Source organism: Tachypleus tridentatus, chromosome 4 (genome assembly GCF_004210375.1).
Source record: "Tachypleus tridentatus isolate NWPU-2018 chromosome 4, ASM421037v1, whole genome shotgun sequence".
Lineage (NCBI taxonomy): Eukaryota > Metazoa > Arthropoda > Merostomata > Xiphosura > Limulidae > Tachypleus > Tachypleus tridentatus.
In genome coordinates, this window is record NC_134828.1 from 14,576,299 (window position 1) to 14,594,807 (window position 18,509).

At 32.2% G+C, this 18,509-nt stretch overlaps 1 protein-coding gene across 1 annotated transcript in view; it reads right to left on the bottom strand.

Moving 5' to 3' along the window:
• Nucleotides 1–18,433, bottom strand: part of LOC143248603 (uncharacterized) — a 47,764-nt gene extending 29,331 nt beyond the window's left edge. Inside the window, exon 1 of the mRNA XM_076497099.1 lies at nucleotides 18,388–18,433. The gene's annotated coding sequence lies outside the window, so the exon portion shown is untranslated. The remainder of the gene's footprint in view (nucleotides 1–18,387) is intronic.
• Nucleotides 18,434–18,509: the final 76 nt, after the last annotated feature.

The following is an 18,509-nucleotide window of genomic DNA, read 5'->3' on the forward strand; positions in this document are numbered from 1 at the left end:
TTGTAGTTTAATGTAGTTATTAAACAGTATTTTAATAGTTATCATATTATAGTTTAATGTGTAGTTATTAAACAGTATTTTAATAGTTATCATATTATAGTTTAATGTAGTTATTAAACAGTATTTTAATAGTTATAATATTATAGTTTAATGTAGTTCTTAAACAGTATTTTAATAGTTATCATATTATAGTTTAATGTAGTTCTTAAACAGTATTTTTAATAGTTATCATATTACAGTTTAATGTAGTTCTTAAACAGCATTTTAATAGTTATCATATTATAGTTTAATGTAGTTATTAAACAGTATTTTTAATAGTTATCATATTATAGTTTAATGTAGTTATTAAACAGTATTTTAATAGTTATCATATTATAGTTTAATGTAGTTATTAAACAGTATTTTTAATAGTTATCATATAGTTTAATGTAGTTATTAAACAGTATTTTAATAATATCATACTATAGTTTAATATAGTTATTAAACAGTATTTTAATAACTATAGTTTAATATAGTTATTAAACAGTATTTTTATAGTTATCATAATATAGTTTAATGCAGTTTATTAAACAGTATTTTTAATAGTTATCATATTATAGTTTAATTTGGTTCTTAAACAGTATTTTTAATAGTTATCATATTATAGTTTAATTTAGTTCTTAAACAGTATTTTAATAGTTATCATATTACAGTTTAATATAGTTATTAAACAGTATTTTAATAGTTATCATATTACAGTTTAATGTAGTTATTAAACAGTATTTTAATAGTTATCATATTACAGTTTAATGTAGTTATTAAACAGTATTTTAATAGTTATCATATTACAGTTTAATGTAGTTATTAAACAGTATTTTAATAGTTATCATATTATAGTTTAATGTGTAGTTATTAAACAGTATTTTAATAGTTATCATATTATAGTTTAACGTAGTTATTAAACAGTATTTTAATAGTTATCATATTATAGTTTAATGTAGTTATTAAACAGTATTTTTAATAGTTATCATATTATAGTTTAATGTAGTTCTTAAACAGTATTTTAATAGTTATCATATTACAGTTTAATGTAGTTATTAAACAGTATTTTAATAGTTATCATATTATAGTTTAATGTAGTTATTAAACAGTATTTTAATAGTTATCATATTATAGTTTAATGTAGTTATTAAACAGTATTTTAATAGTTATCATATTACAGTTTAATGTAGTTATTAAACAGTATTTTTAATAGTTATCATATTACAGTTTTCTTAATATAGTTATTAAACAGTATTTTAATAGATATCATATTATAGTTTAACGTAGTTATTAAACAGTATTTTAATAGTTATCATATTACAGTTTAATGTAGTTCCTAAACAGTACTTTAATAATAGTTATCATATTACAGTTTAATATAGTTATTAAACAGTATTTTAATAGTTATCATATTACAGTTTAATATAGTTATTAAACAGTATTTTTTAATAGTTATCAATGCAGTATAGTTGTGGTTACATAGACATGTTAATGCAGTATAGTTATAAACATTATAGTTTAATGTAGTTCTTACAGTATTTTAATAGTTATCATATTATAGTTTAATGTAGTTCTTAAACAGTATTTAATAGTTATCATATTATAGTTTAATGTAGTTCTTAAACAGTATTTTAATAGTTATCATATTACAGTTTAATATAGTTATTAAACAGTATTTTAATAGTTATCATATTACAGTTTAATATAGTTATTAAACAGTATTTTAATAGTTATCATATTGCAGCTTAAAATAGTTATTAAACAGTATTTTAATAGTTATCATATTATAGTTTAATATAGTTATTAAACAGTATTTTAATAGTTATCATATTATAGTTTAATATAGTTATTAAACAGTATTTTTAATATATCATATTATCATATCATGTAGTTTTAAACAGTATTTTAATAGTTATCATATTATAGTTTAATGTATTTATTAAACAGTATTTTAATAGTTATCATATTACAGTTTAATATAGTTATTAAACAGTATTTTAATAGTTATCATATTGTAGTTTAAATAGTTATTAAACAGTATTTTAATAGTTATAATATTACAGTTTAATATAGTTATTAAACAGTATTTTAATAGTTATCATATTATAGTTTAATGTAGTTATTAAACAGTATTTTAATAGTTATCATATTACAGTTTAATATAGTTATTAAACAGTATTTTAATAGTTATCATATTACAGTTTAATGTAGTTATTAAACAGTATTTTTAATAGTTATCATATTATAGTTTAATGTAGTTATTAAACAGTATTTTAATAGTTATCATATATATATTACAGTTTAATATAGTTATTAAACAGTATTTTAATAGTTATCATATTATAGTTTAATGTAGTTATTAAACAGTATTTTTAATAGTTATCATATTATAGTTTAATGTAGTTATTAAACAGTTATCATATTATAGTTTAATAGTTATTAAACAGTATTTTTTTAATAGTTATCATATTATAGTTTAATGTAGTTATTAAACAGTATTTTAATAGTTATCATATTACAGTTTAATATAGTTATTAAACAGTATTTTAATAAAGTTTATAGTAATATAGTTTAATATAGTTATTAAACAGTATTTTAATAGTTATCATATTACAGTTTAATGTAGTTATTAAACAGTATTTTAATAGTTATCATATTATTACAGTTTAATGTAGTTATTAAACAGTATTTTAATAGTTATCATATTACAGTTTAATTTAGTTATTAAACAGTATTTTAATAGTTATCATATTACAGTTTAATTTAGTTATTAAACAGTATTTTAATAGTTATCATATTACAGTTTAATTTAGTTATTAAACAGTATTTTAATAGTTATCATATTACAGTTTAATATAGTTATTAAACAGTATTTTAATAGTTATCATATTACAGTTTAATATAGTTATTAAACAGTATTTTAATAGTTATCATATTACAGTTTAATGTAGTTATTAAACAGTATTTTTATAGTTATCATATTATAGTTTAATGTAGTTATTAAACAGTATTTTAATAGTTATCATATTACAGTTTAATATATTTCTTAAACAGTATTTTAATAGTTATCATATTATAGTTTAATGTAGTTATTAAACAGTATTTTTATAGTTATCATATTATAGTTTAATGTAGTTATTAAACAGTATTTTAATAGTTATCATATTACAGTTTAATAGTTATTAAACAGTATTTTAATAGTTATCATATTACAGTTTAATATAGTTATTAAACAGTATTTTAATAGTTATCATATTATAGTTTAATGTAGTTATTAAACAGTATTTTAATAGTTATCATATTATAGTTTAATGTAGTTATTAAACAGTATTTTAATAGTTATCATATTACAGTTTAATATAGTTATTAAACAGTATTTTAATAGTTATCATATTATATTTTAATGTAGTTATTAAACAGTATTTTAATAGTTATCATATTACAGTTTAATATAGTTATTAAACAGTATTTTAATAGTTATCATATTATAGTTTAATATAGTTATTAAACAGTATTTTAATAGTTATCATATTATAGTTTAATGTAGTTATTAAACAGTATTTTAATAGTTATCATATTATAGTTTAATGTAGTTCTTAAACAGTATTTTTAATAGTTATCATATTATAGTTTAATGTAGTTCTTAAACAGTATTTTAATAGTTATCATATTATAGTTTAATGTAGTTCTTAAACAGTATTTTAATAGTTATCATATTATAGTTTAATGTAGTTATTAAACAGTATTTTAATAGTTATCATATTATAGTTTAATGTAGTTCTTAAACAGTATTTTAATAGTTATCATATTATAGTTTAATGTAGTTATTAAACAGTATTTTAATAGTTATCATATTATAGTTTAATGTAGTTATTAAACAGTATTTTAATAGTTATCATATTATAGTTTAATGTAGTTATTAAACAGTATTTTAATAGTTATCATATTATAGTTTAATGTAGTTATTAAACAGTATTTTAATAGTTATCATATTATAGTTTAATGTAGTTATTAAACAGTATTTTAATAGTTATCATTATAGTTTAATGCAGTTATTAAACTGTAGATTAATATAGTTATCAAACAGTAGTCTTCTAACTGGTTAGTATTACCCAGGTAAGCACGATTTAAAATGGTAATAAACCTTATTCTAAAAGGTGTAAATAGTTGTGTTGATTTTGTGTTTTATAATTACTGACATATATAAGCCTACTGAAACATGACTAGGGCCATCAAGTAGTGACGCCAGTAATTGCATTTAACAGTAAACACAGTATTAAAAATTATCTGAATGGTTAGGGTTATATTATCATTTTTTCGTTTTGTCTGAGACAACTCTAAAACAGTGCTCTGAGCATGACAGAGATGGACCAATATCCATTTCTAAGTACCACATAAAGGACCAATACCTAATTCTTATGCGTGACCTTAAAACCAACGATAGTTTTAGTTTCTGATTGGACATAATAAAACAATCATAACGAATATCAACAGGTCTCGATTCTCAACGCTTCTGGCATCTCCTAGTGGTGTGCGACTGTAATGACATAAGAAAATATAGGAGTTTGGAGGTAACTCAAGGGATAACTCTTAGTAATTAATGACTGAAGTGATGGATCTCCAAATCTTCCTTTTGCAGTATTAGTTTACTGTATACAATATTCACTGGTAAGTAATACTATTGAGTTATGTTGTTTTTTAACACTGGAAGAGAAACTTGAGAAATTGGTAACAGGTAGTTTTTGATTGGTGCAAAATTGTTCTGGTCAAAATGATCCACAAAAAGTTATAAGTGACCTGATGTCATCAGAAGGCACATTTAAAGGTTCGAAATATTCATGTAAAATTATCCCTGTACTGCTGATTGTATATCCAAAAGTAAAGTTATATTGCCTGCATAACTTCATTCTTCTTTCAAACATACATTTTCGTCAGGTGGCAGCAACGCGAGTCAAACGTAACCAGGGGCATCACAATTGTGTCACTGACTGAAATATTATAACACTGACACAACTCCAATACCTGTGTTGTTTAGTACCAGCAAGAACACTTCCTTTAAAGAAATGCCCGGGTCACACTCCCACAGTAAATATAGTTTTGTTAGCGATGGCTCCACAGTCTTGGACCAGTTTTTACACGTTTGTTTAGCTGATGGCTCCACGGTTTTGGACCAGTTTTAAACGTTTGTTTAGCTGATGGCTCCACAGTTTTGGACCAGTTTTAAACGTTTGTTTAGCTGATGACTCCACAGTCTTGGACCAGTTTTAAACGTTTGTTTAGCTGATGGCTCCACAGTCTTGGACCAATTTTAAACGTTTGTTTAGCTGATGACTCCACAGTCTTGGACCAGTTTTAACGTTTAGCTGATGGCTCCACAGTCTTGGACCAGTTTTAAACGTTTGTTTAGCTGATGGCTCCACAGTTTTTGGACCAGTTTTAAACGTTTGTTTAGCTGATGACTCAGTCTTGGACCAGTTTTAAACGTTTGTTTAGCTGATGGCTCCACAGTCTTGGACCAATTTTAAACGTTTGTTTAGCTGATGACTCCACAGTCTTGGACCAGTTTTAAACGTTTGTTTAGCTGATGGCTCCACAGTCTTGGACCAGTTTTAAACGTTTGTTTAGCTAATGGCTCCACAGTCTTGGACCAGTTTTAAACGTTTGTTTAGCTGATGGCTCCACAGTCTTGGACCAGTTTTAAACGTTTGTTTAGCTGATGGCTCCACAGTCTTAGACCAGTTATTAACGTTTGTTTAGCTGATGGCTCCACAGTCTTAGACCAGTTATTAACGTTTGTTTAGCTGATGGCTCCACAGTCTTAGACCAGTTTTTAACGTTTGTTTAGTTGATAGCTCCACAGTCTTAGACCAGTTGTTAACGTTTGTTTAGCTGATGGCTCCACAGTCTTAGACCAGTTTTTAACGTTTGTTTAGCTGATAGCTGCACAGTCTTGGACCAGTTTTTAACGTTTGTTTAGCTGATAGCTCCACAGTCTTAGACCAGTTTTTATTCCTGATATTTCTTTCTATTAACATGTTAAAACAAATACGAGTTATTTCATTAAAAATTGTTAAACATCCATAATTTTGCCAGGAAAAGTTGCAAACAAAGTACGAGGTCAGATCCTCAAAAGTGAGAGGGTTCAATCTTAAAACACTTTGTTTTTCACATTGTCACTTGTATGCTGGTTGTTCAACAACTGGATCACCAAGAATTCCTTTTATTTTGCCCCAGGATTGGAGGAATCTACTATGTTAGTCAATCAAGAAGCACTTAAAGCATCAACAAATACTCAGGCTGCGAAGAAGGGCTAGTGAAAGTATTAATGTAATTGTAATATTATTTTTAACATGCAATAACACAGTTGTAAAGTAAATTACGTGTGAAACAAATTATGCAAATAAATACACACTTGATTTAATTTATTACTTCAAACCCTGCATTTCTTCCTTATATCTTCAGATGACATAATATAACATTGTGCTCGCCATCTAACGTCGACTGGAAGAAACAAAATTTTCCTATCAGTCCGCCGGTGGAACAGCGGTAAGTCTTCGGATTTACAATGCTAAAATCAGGGGTTCGATTCTCCTCGGTGGACGTAGCAGGTAGCCTAATGTGGCTTTGCTATAAGAAAGTGCAAACGCACACAATTTTCCTATCTGGTTTTCAAAACTAAATGATATAGCTTGTGTACAAACTAACAGTTCTTCTCTGAACAGAGAGATATGTTTTCAACATGTCGACTGACCCTCATATCTATAAGAAATGTTGGAAAACAGACACGTGACATAACCTTGTTGGGTGAGATTTCTTCAATATTGTGACTACTTGTGAACTCTACATGTAGTCTTCTCACTCTACGAATTTAATAAAACGTTTTGCTTTGCTACAAAACACGATTAATTAGTTATTACAAACTATTAGGAAGTAAGTTAGTAGTTAAATTTCACGGAAATACTCAGTTAAGAGATACTTCTTCAAGACTGTAAATCTAAAAAAACTGACGTAATCAAGCTAATCATTATCACTGGCTGTTTTATACGTTGTATTCTTCCTTTATTGGGTCTAACGTTCACTCATCCACGCCCTTCCACAGACGTGACGTAAGATCCTTCTTACGAGACTTGACCGAAATGTGGGATGGTTCACCAGAAATAAGTTAAATTGTTAATAAAATTTCAATACTGATTGGCTGTAATCACTAATTACCAACATAATGGGCTAAATCAACTGAACGTTTGATCTGACACTGACAGTCACCATTTAACACAACCATAAAATGTAGAGCATGCAATATTTATTAAACAACACACATAAATGCTACCAATCAAAATCATCTTAAGGGGAATTATAGCATAGCAATCGTTATGGCGTGAACGTGTTATTTAAGATAGCCAAGTATGATTACAAACAACTATACCTACTGCATTTCTTGGGTCTTAGCCAGCCTGATGAATTCTGGTTTGAGCAAAACGCGTCGTTGGCAATAGCTATGATGAACATAGTGTGGTTGTGAAACTATTATTTTACACACTTCTAATTCTTGAAAATTCCAAAAAAAATGTTCACCAAGGAGAAGACGGTACTTCCAACCTGGAGTATTCGCCTTCCTCGGATGACTACAGAAAAGGTTACATCTGAGAAAGGTAATAAGCCATGATGAAATGGACTGATTAGTGGAGATAGCAATATCATTCAATGGCAGACTAACTTCAACCAGCTGCAACTGGATATGAAGGCCGGAAGAAAGAATGAGAGACATTTTATTTCAAAAGAGCACAGCCCAATTAGGGAAAAGACATAACCTCAGGGGATGCTGTGGTAAGGATTGAGGTTTAGAAGCATACTGCAAATAAAGTTGCAAATGATAGAGGTTAAAAGGAGGTTCATGGGACTCAGTGTACAAACTCTGAACTGAAAAAGTGCAGAAAGTCCATATGCAGAGCCAAAGCCCAGATGGTGAATGTAATCCAGCATCTTCAAGGTTTAGGCCCTGGAAGAACCATTGACCAGAGACCTAGGCTGGATTAAATGAGGACATGATAGATCTTTGAGCATAGAACGTTGGTCTACTCCTGAGAGACTGAAGAGAGAACACAGAGGATGTTCCATGCCCCAGTACATTTGATGCACATTTGTTTTATGAGAGGAATGAAAAGATACAGTCAAAGATAACCCCCAAGAACTTTGCCTCGGGGGCCATAGGAAGAACAACATCACCAAGACGAAGCTTGGTGTAGACCCCACTGGTGGCAAAAATGCATGCACACGGTTTTGAAAAAAAAGAGGTAACACTGTTTGTTGTGGTCCACTTCAACAAGCAATTGAGAACAGTCTGGAGCTGCCTCTCGATAAACCTCATACTCGATAACCGACATGAGATGTGAAAGTCATCAACATAGAGCCCATTTGCAACATTAGGAGGAAGTTGTATTGTGAAAGCATTGATATCAATACTGAAAAGTGTGACGCTCAAGACACACTCCAGATAGACTCAAAGTCCCTGTGTGAAAGAACAGAAAAGAGTCAAAACCATATGAATAGAGGTTCCGCAAAATTCCTTACCTCCATGTAGTCATACGGCTTTCTCTAGATCAAAAAGACAGAAACAAAATGTTCTCTCTTGAGGAATACTTTCCTGATCAGTGTGCAACGTCAAATCAGGTGGTCGACAGTAAAGCCTGTCAACACAATCTGCACCAGGTGAGCGAGAGGAGATTGTTTCAAAGAACCAAATAAGACATGCATTGATCATCCTCTTCACGACCTTAAAGAAACAGCAAGTCAAGGAAAAACGGGACAATAATTAGAAGGAATAGTGGGATCCTTCCTAGGCTTAGAAAAAACTAAAACAATAGCTTTGCACCAAGCATCAGCAAAAACGATTTCTTGCCAGAGTTGGTTTAAAACAACAAGAAGAGCAAGAGAGGCAAAGAGAGATGGTGCAGCATCTCATAGTGAATATCATCAGATCTAACCAATCTATTGCCAGACCTAGCAGAGTGAGTTAGAATTTCATCAGTGTAAAGGGCAAACTACAGCCATAGAGATTATTGGCCCAAAAGGAAAGAGGTAACTGCTCTGCCCAAGATTTGATGGCCAAGAAAGCAGGGGAGAAAAAACAAAACAGGTGGAAAGATAAGCAGAGATCTCAATTAAAGTATCGGCAATGCTCTGTACATTAGTAATTCCCTGGTCATTGGAGAGCAAGATAAATAGAAGATGGGAAGCATACCATCCACCGACTTTCCAAATCTTGTCCCATATTATTTTGGAACTGGTAGTAGAAAAGATGCTAGCTAATCATAAACTTAATCCAAGATTCCTTTAGGCTCTTTTATCTGACCTGCTAAGAATGGGCACAAGTCTGCTGGAAAGTGATGCGGTTAGAAAGAGTGGGATACCCATTCACAGGCTCAGAAATGGACCTTTTTTATCTGCTGGCAGGCTTGAGACCACAATGGACGAAGATAACATGGGAAGTGTGTCAAGGTTTAGGTATAGAATAAACATCAGCTTGAACGATGCAATCAATTACTGTTTACACACAGTTATCAATAGATGGCAGACTATCAACAGCAGGATCAGTTCCGAGAGAGAGGTGAAAGAATGCCATTCAGCTGGATCCAACTTTCAGCGTAGCACTTGGGATGGGTGACCTCGACCATGGCCAATTTCCCTGAGAACTATAGATATTCACTGCCTCGTGGGTTACAATCACACACACCCCAAAAAAACAAAAACAAAAAGAACGAGTGAAAAGTAAAGGGAAAAAGATGGATAGATCAATAGCAGCAAAAGTTTTAGTAGATACATGAATATATGTAAACGAACCAGTATTTAAGAGAGACAGATCGTGTTCTGAGAACAACCCGTCTCTCTCATCAAAATCAGCATCACCCCAGAGCGGATTGTATCAATTAAAGTCACCCAATATGGAAAAGTGAGAAACTATTTTACGAGAGCATTGAGGTCTGACTGATCGTACGTCTCCACACGATACAGGTAAACAGAAGAAACACTGATGGTACAACCTAAGAAAACACAAACGTTATGATCTCCAATGGAGCATCGATAGCAGAAACAAGGTGGACACATTCAGGTCGACCAGCAGTGCCAGCCCCTCCATGCACTCGTCCATTACACAACCTATAATTCTAATATAAAGAAAACTGCAAAAAAGTGACTGTATCAGCAGGTTTCAGGAATGTTTCCTGTAAGGAAAGACACACAGGATGACAGAAATTGATCAAGGTTTTAATGCCATCCAGATTAGAATGGAAAACTCGACAGTTTCACTGCATTAATGTAACCATTTTTAATTGGTTGGAGGAGAATTGGTCGGAGAACCCTTCTATTTACGACTACACTGACTTTCTTTATTAGAAGTAATCTGTTGACTTCAATGAATCCTGCCCTGGATCAAGTGGGCAGATTTCTGTCATTAAACGTAGATCCCTGCGACTGGAGGCGTTATCGAATAATCATTATGCATCTCGAGGCCAAAGAAGATGGACCCGAACAGATACCAGAAGCCAAGGACAAAGGAAGTTGACCTGGGCAGTCACTGGAAGGAATGATGGGGCAGAAATTGGATTAGATGTGGTCTTGCCAACTCGTTTATCTATAAACAGCAAAATACTCTTCACAAGGTTTCAGAATAACTCTGTTGGAAGTAGAGAAAAATCTGTCTGCACTCCCATTATAGTAGTGGAACGTGGTGCAGCAGCATATATCTGAGGTGTAGGTGGGAACAATAACTTCCGAACATTGGAGAATAAAACGTTATGGTCAGTATGTAAATCTTGTACCTTTTACTCTTCACCCACTTATAGCAAAGTCGATTGTAAGAGTGGTGGCAACCACCACAAATGACGCAGTGATGGTTCAGTTGATACTAGTAGGGGGCATGATCTTTGTCACCACAACGAGTATGCGTCAAAGAAACACGACAAGATGCCTTTGAGTGTTCAAAACTGATGACACTGGAAACATCTGAGAGGTTTATAAATGCATGGCTGGCCTCTACAGTTCAGATTAACTTCCTTGACAGAAGAAGATGGACTTGGCGATGTGAAAGTCAAAATTAAGACTTCTGTCAAAAACATAATTCAATCCTTGCTAGTAAAGATACCGCATACAGCAGAAACGTTTTGGTTGGAGAAACCAGCGAGAACCTCTGACTCGATGAGGGTTTTTAAATCTTTCTCAACGATCACTCTTCGGGAGGAATTCAAAGTAGCATGTGGAGTGGCCTTATATATATACCCAATGATTTTCGACATCAGAAGTAATTCACTAAGTGTAGGTGTAGATATCTCTAGAGTACAACTTTCTGACTGATTTGGGAGAGCCAACAAGCCTCACTATCCCTTCTCAATGAAAAAGGAAGACATTTGCCCTAACAACGTGTCATATAAAAAACGAAGAATTTAAAAAACGAGGTATAGGATCTGACTTTGATGGTAATTGTGTAACAGAGTCATCTATGCATGGTCGTTTACCTATAAGCTATTTTTTGTATTTTATTTTTTGGAAAATTGGGGAATCCATAATAAATAATGATTCTGTGCCCACCGGACCCACCTACCACGGAGTCCAACGAGAGGACGCACTGCACTGCCAAACAAGGACAATGCAGCAACGCTAGGGCTTCGTGACCACTACACCAGAATCATATATAACATCCAAAACGCCTGTTGAGAACGCCCAACGCTGGTAGTCAGTTAATCCTAGCTAAACAGGATGCACCCTGAGGAGCCACCGTCTACAGAAATTAAAGGCCAAAGTGGGGTGTTGCAGCACCCCACACACCTCTTAAATCACCAGGATCATCTCCTCTCCTTCATATCGTTACGCGCAGCAAACATGTGGGTGGGTGTTCTCATCCCAAAGGAGGTAAACCAAAAACACAAAACCTTGACTGGGAGGTCCCCTCACCGCGTACAGAAATCCTTCTCAAGAGGAATTCTGAAAGACTTGTTCCACTTTGCACTAAAAATAAATTTCACCTGTAACGCTAAAACTTGTGTACAAATAGACTGCCTAAGCAGCCCTCTATCATCTGGATTATGTGAACTGTTCATCTACAAAGTAGTCCGGCTATTATAACACAGCTCTACACACTGGTTCAGATACGTCAACGACGTATTTTGTGAAATGGAAGACAAAGTTCCTTCTAACACTAAATTCACTCATAAAAAACGAGGTTTTAAATTACATGAACATGACAATAGAAAGAAACTCCCACAATTTTAACATGAAAATCTTTCACAAACCTGATAATGATACAACTGTATAATGTGAGACCACGCCCCTTCAACAAAATATCAAGATGTTATCACGTGTTTACAAGAATATGTAATAATCCGCAACATAAACTAGAATCAATATCTGACATATTAATTAACAAATGTCACTTCCCTAAACACACTGTCACCAGCACCTTAACCAAGTATATGAAACAAACTTAATAACAGAAACAAAGAAACAGAAAACGACATAAACTCCATAAAGGATACAAGATACAGAAATTCGGACACACTAATAGGTATCTTACCACATCACAGCTGTATAACCAGAAACATCATAAACATTTCGAAACACACATAATACAAACAGTAAAGTTACTTGTATTCAAAAACCGAACACTAAAATTAAATTTCATCTTAAGAAGGTTTATTCTGACAATATCGACGACAGCAGTATCTACATATATCGATGTGATAACACTTACTTAAGCGGAACAGGACGTAACCTGAACATAAGGACTAGAGAACATAACAATCCACTATCACATACTTACGAACACAGCACAACAAATCAACATACAAGTAACATCAACAACTTTTAAATATTATACAATGAAAACAACTTTAATAGAAGAAAAATAAATGAAGCATTAATTATAAATGAACCAAACTCTCATTTAAATCAAAACACAGGTGTCGCCCTGCACGTTTTCTAAACTGGAATAAAATTCTCGCGTAGTATTTCCCACCATAAACCCTATTACCTGATGATGACCACATTAGTGGTCGGGTTGTTATTAAGTCAAACAAAAAACAATCCACTCAAAATTTATATCTCTGGGCTTTAAATAAATAAAAGTGTTTATAGTGAATTTCTCCCCATAACAAATAGGACTGTTGTAAGGACTATGGATAATCATCTTAGAGACTATGATACAACCTTAAAAAAATCATGGAATAATAATGGCAGAAAAACAAGCAAAGAACTGTGGGTAACAACAATCAAAGTGCGTGTAAAAATGTCGGTGAATGTTCCAAGAACAGAAGTCTATTTCCTCCGTGGAACTCTAATCCAAGTGATAACCACAGCACCACTCAGATAAGCAGTTCTTCACATGCAAACATGACATATAATACTAAGAAAATCTCACGCCATCACACGAAGGTGTGACTGATGATGAACGATATGGCAACAAGTAAAATATCAAACATCAAGTCAGGTTCTTGGCCACTTATACACCCGCAATTCTCTTCAACCAGCCAGCATACTAAAAGATGTCTCCTAATGCAATTACTACTGTCACGTGTTTACTACCTGAAAATCACTTTCACATCGAATTATAAGTGAGAACTTTAACAGAAAACGATTTTAGAATTGTCATTCGCATGGCACATATACTTGTGAAGAAATAAACAACAACAAACATTGTAAAGATACAATAATGAACTACAATTACTGTTTCATGCGCTTGTACTGGATTGTATAAAGATACAATAATGAGCTACAATTACTGTTTCGAACTTCTATTAGATTGTATAAAAATACAATAATGAAACACAATGTTGTTTCATGAATTTCTATACTGAATTTTGTAGACAATAAGAAACAACAATGGCGACTTCTTCAGATCGTTATATTTAGTCAAGTACGTGTAGGTTTCTTAAACCTAGCCGTAAAACAAGACGCGTGGGCCTTGGACTAGACTCAAAACTGAAGTTTTTGTTTGCTCTTTTATGTTCATATCCGTGAATATCAAATTATAAGCTCCAGTCGGCACATTTGTTCAATGACGTTAGTTCATGAAATTACTGTCAGCGTATCGCTGATAATTATAATAACAACTTCAGCAGTTCACAATGTTACTGTTTTTGCTTCCACTTTTTGCTTTATAATGTGTTTTTCATTAATCTGCAAATAATTAAATAGTTTTCAAGGAAACGGTCTATTAACTATCAAACGCCTGAAGAAAACAACAACACATTGCTGACTGCAACACCAGCTATAACAATGATGATAGCTTGGTTATAAACAGAAGCGTGCGTTAACCTGCTCCAAGATTACCCAACCTTGAAATGTTAACAAAAAAGGAATCCAGAGTGATTCTGTGTTGGAACAGAGATGTAACAAGACGCGAGATTTCTATAACTTCAGGCTAACCTTAATCACATTGATCATAATCCGACACGGTAAACAGGCGCCCAAGAAAGGTTATAAAAAAAAGGATTCTATTCAGTAACATATGTATACGTTCGAAATGGCACTTCAATCATTATGTAAAATATAACCACACGTTATGCAAACAAATTTCAATATTCTGACTCTCACAGGGCAGTAGCATTATCCAGTCTACCTTTCAAAAGTATGGGTAAGGTCAATGGATATCTCTCTCCGTGGAAATAATAAATAACATGACCTACTCTAGTAAGGTCAATACATGTATCTCTCTCCGTGGAAACAATAAATAACATGACCTACTCTAGTAAGGTCAATACATGTATCTCTCTCCGTGGAAACAATAAATAACATGACCTACTCTAGTAAGGTCAATACATGTATCTCTCCGTGGAAATAATAAACAACATGACCTACTTTAGTAAGGTCAATGATATATCTCTCTCGGTGGAAATAATAAATAACATGACCTACTCTAGTAAGGTCAATACATATACATGGAAATAATAAATAACATGACCTACTTTAGTAAGGTCAATAGATATATCTCTCCGTGGAAATAATAAACAACATGACCTACTCTAGTAAGGTCAATAGATATATCTCTCCATGGAAACAATAAACAACATGACCTACTCTAGTAAGGTCAATAGATATATCTCTCCATGGAAACAATAAATAACATGACCTACTCTAGTAAGGTCAATAGATATATCTCTCTCCGTGGAAATAATAAATAACATGACCTACTTTAGTAAGGTCAATAGATATATCTCTCTCGGTGGAAACAATAAACAACATGACCTACTCTAGTAAGGTCAATACATGTATCTCTCCGTGGAAATAATAAACAACATGACCTACTTTAGTAAGGTCAATAGATATATCTCTCCGTGGAAAAATAAACAACATGACCTACTCTAGTAAGGTCAATACATGTATCTCCATGGAAATAATAAATAACATGACCTACTATAGTAAGGTCAATAGATATATCTCTCCATGGAAACAATAAATAACATGACCTACTCTAGTAAGGTCAATACATGTATCTCTCCATGGAAATAATAAATAACATGACCTACTCTAGTAAGGTCAATAGATATATTTCTCCATGGAAACAATAAATGACTTGCTCTAGTAAGGTCAATAGATCTATCTCTCCATGGAAACAATAAATAACATGACCTACTCTAGTAAGGTCAATAGATATATTTCTCCATGGAAACAATAAATGACTTGCTCTAGTAAGGTCAATAGATCTATCTCTCCATGGAAACAATAAATAACATGACCTACTCTAGTAAGGTCAACAGATACATATCTATCCATGGAAACAATAAACAACATGACCTACTCTAGTAAGGTCAATACATGTATCTCTCCGTGGAAAAAATAAATAACATGACCTACTTTAGTAAGGTCAATAGATATATATCTCTCCATGGAAACAATAAACAACATGACCTACTCTAGTAAGGTCAATACATGTATCTCTCCGTGGAAAAATAAATAACATGACCTACTTTAGTAAGGTCAATAGATATATCTCTCCATGGAAAAATAAATAACATGACCTACTCTAGTAAGGTCAATACATGTATCTCTCCATGGAAATAATAAATAACATGACCTACTTTAGTAAGGTCAATAGATATATCTCTCTCCGTGGAAAAAATAAACAACATGACCTACTCTAGTAAGGTCAGGTCATGTATCTCTCCGTGGAAATAATAAATAACATGACCTACTTTAGTAAGGTCAATAGATATATCTCTCTCCGTGGAAAAAATAAACAACATGACCTACTCTAGTAAGGTCAATACATGTATCTCTCCATGGAAATAATAAATAACATGACCTACTTTAGTAAGGTCAATAGATATATCTCTCCATGGAAACAATAAATAACATGACCTACTCTAGTAAGGTCAATACATGTATCTCTCCATGGAAATAATAAATAACATGACCTACTCTAGTAAGGTCAAGATATATTTCTCCATGGAAACAATAAATGACTTGCTCTAGTAAAGGTCAATAGATCTATCTCTCCATGGAAACAATAAATAACACTGACCTACTCTAGTAAGGTCAACATTTTACATATCTATCCATGGAAACAATAAACAACATGACCTACTTTAGTAAGGTCAATAGATGTATCTATCCATAGAAACAATAAACAACATGTGTTTAGTCTAGTAAGATTAATATATATCTTTCTCCATGGAAACAATAAACATTACGTAGTTTAATACGGTCAATAGATCTCTCTCTCTCCATGGAAACTATGAACAAGATCTACACACAAAGACTCCTTGGGAACCACCACCATCTCTCGAGCCTACCAGCAGTAATACATTTATTCTTATCATGAAATATTAGCATTAAACATATTACATTTTCAAACAATACATTCTGTATGATGTCTCTTAGAGATTTTCAAGAATGAGTGTATTATATACTCTGTTTCGACCACACCATATAACATTATTATACTGTATCACGACAAACAATTAATTACAATCATTCTTTGCCAGCTTGTAAAAGGTGTACCCACCATAACAACTGTAACTGTACTGCAAATGGCTTACACATCTATCGTTCTGACCAGTACTATGTTTGTTGTATAAAAGCTGGCCTGATGAGCTCTGGATTAAGCAAAACGCATCGTCGGAAATGGATATGACAAACATAGTATTACAACCACAATATTACTATAGTGAAAATTTCTAAAAGCCTACATTAAAGATGTAGCGTTTCAAAATGTAATAATTTTAATAATTTTGTCTTATGAAGAGTAATAACACATTAATATCCTGAGAAAAGTAGCACCATTTAGGTCGTACAAGAGTAATAACACATTAATATCCTGAGAAAAGTAGCACCATTTAGGTCGTACAAGAGTAATAACACATTAATATCCTAAGAAAAGTAGTACCATTTAGGTCGTACAAGAGTAATAACACATTAATATCCTAAGAAAAGTAGTACCATTTAGGTCGTACAAGAGTAATAACACATTAATATCCTAAGAAAAGTAGTACCATTTAGGTCATACAAGAGTAATAACACATTAATATCCTGAGAAAAGTAGTGTCATTTAGGTCGTACAAGAGTAATAACACATTAATATCCTACGAAAAGTAGTACCATTTAGGTCGTACAAGGAGTAATAACATTAATATCCTAAGAAAAGTACCACCATTTAGGTCGTACAAGAGTAATAACACATTAATATCCTGAGAAAAGTAGCACCATTTAGGTCGTACAAGAGTAATAACACATTAATATCCTGAGAGAAAAGTAGCACCATTTAGGTCGTACAAGAGTAATAACACATTAATATCCTAGAAAAGTAGTGTCATTTAGGTCGTACAAGAGTAATAACACATTAATATCCTAAGAATAGTACCACCATTATGTCGTACAAGAGTAATAACACATTAATAACCTAAGAAAAGTAGTACCATTTAGGTTGTACAAGCGGATCAACACACCGGTATTTCTAGAGAAACAAAATTATCTAAATAACATAATTACTGTTGAATTTGAGTTATGGCTTTCAGGTTGAGCTACAAGTCAAGAAAGTGAAAGATAAATATCAACACATAAATACATGTAATTAATGGTAGATTCTTCCTCAGTTTAAAATCACGTGCTCTAGCATAACAGCTCCACCTATACTCTACACAATTACAGTCAATCAAACATACTTGTACCAAATCAACACAGAGGTGAGCCATTTTGTGTTTTACAATAGTGGTTGATATTCGAACGAACGTCCGCAATTTTAACAAACAAACAGCCAATGGAAGTACGTTTGGAAGGGGTGAAAGAATATCTCCTATCTTACTGTTGTTGTTGTTTTCAATGTATGAAAAACTAAGACATTACAGATAATTTTAAAACACACACAGGAAAACCGTACATTACCTCAGTAAGGGCGTGCAGCTGGGCCTCGTGAACACATACCCCATGAACCTGAAAATCACAACAAAATGATCAGTTTTCAGCTCTCTATAAGCAAAATTAGTGACGTCACATTTAACTATATT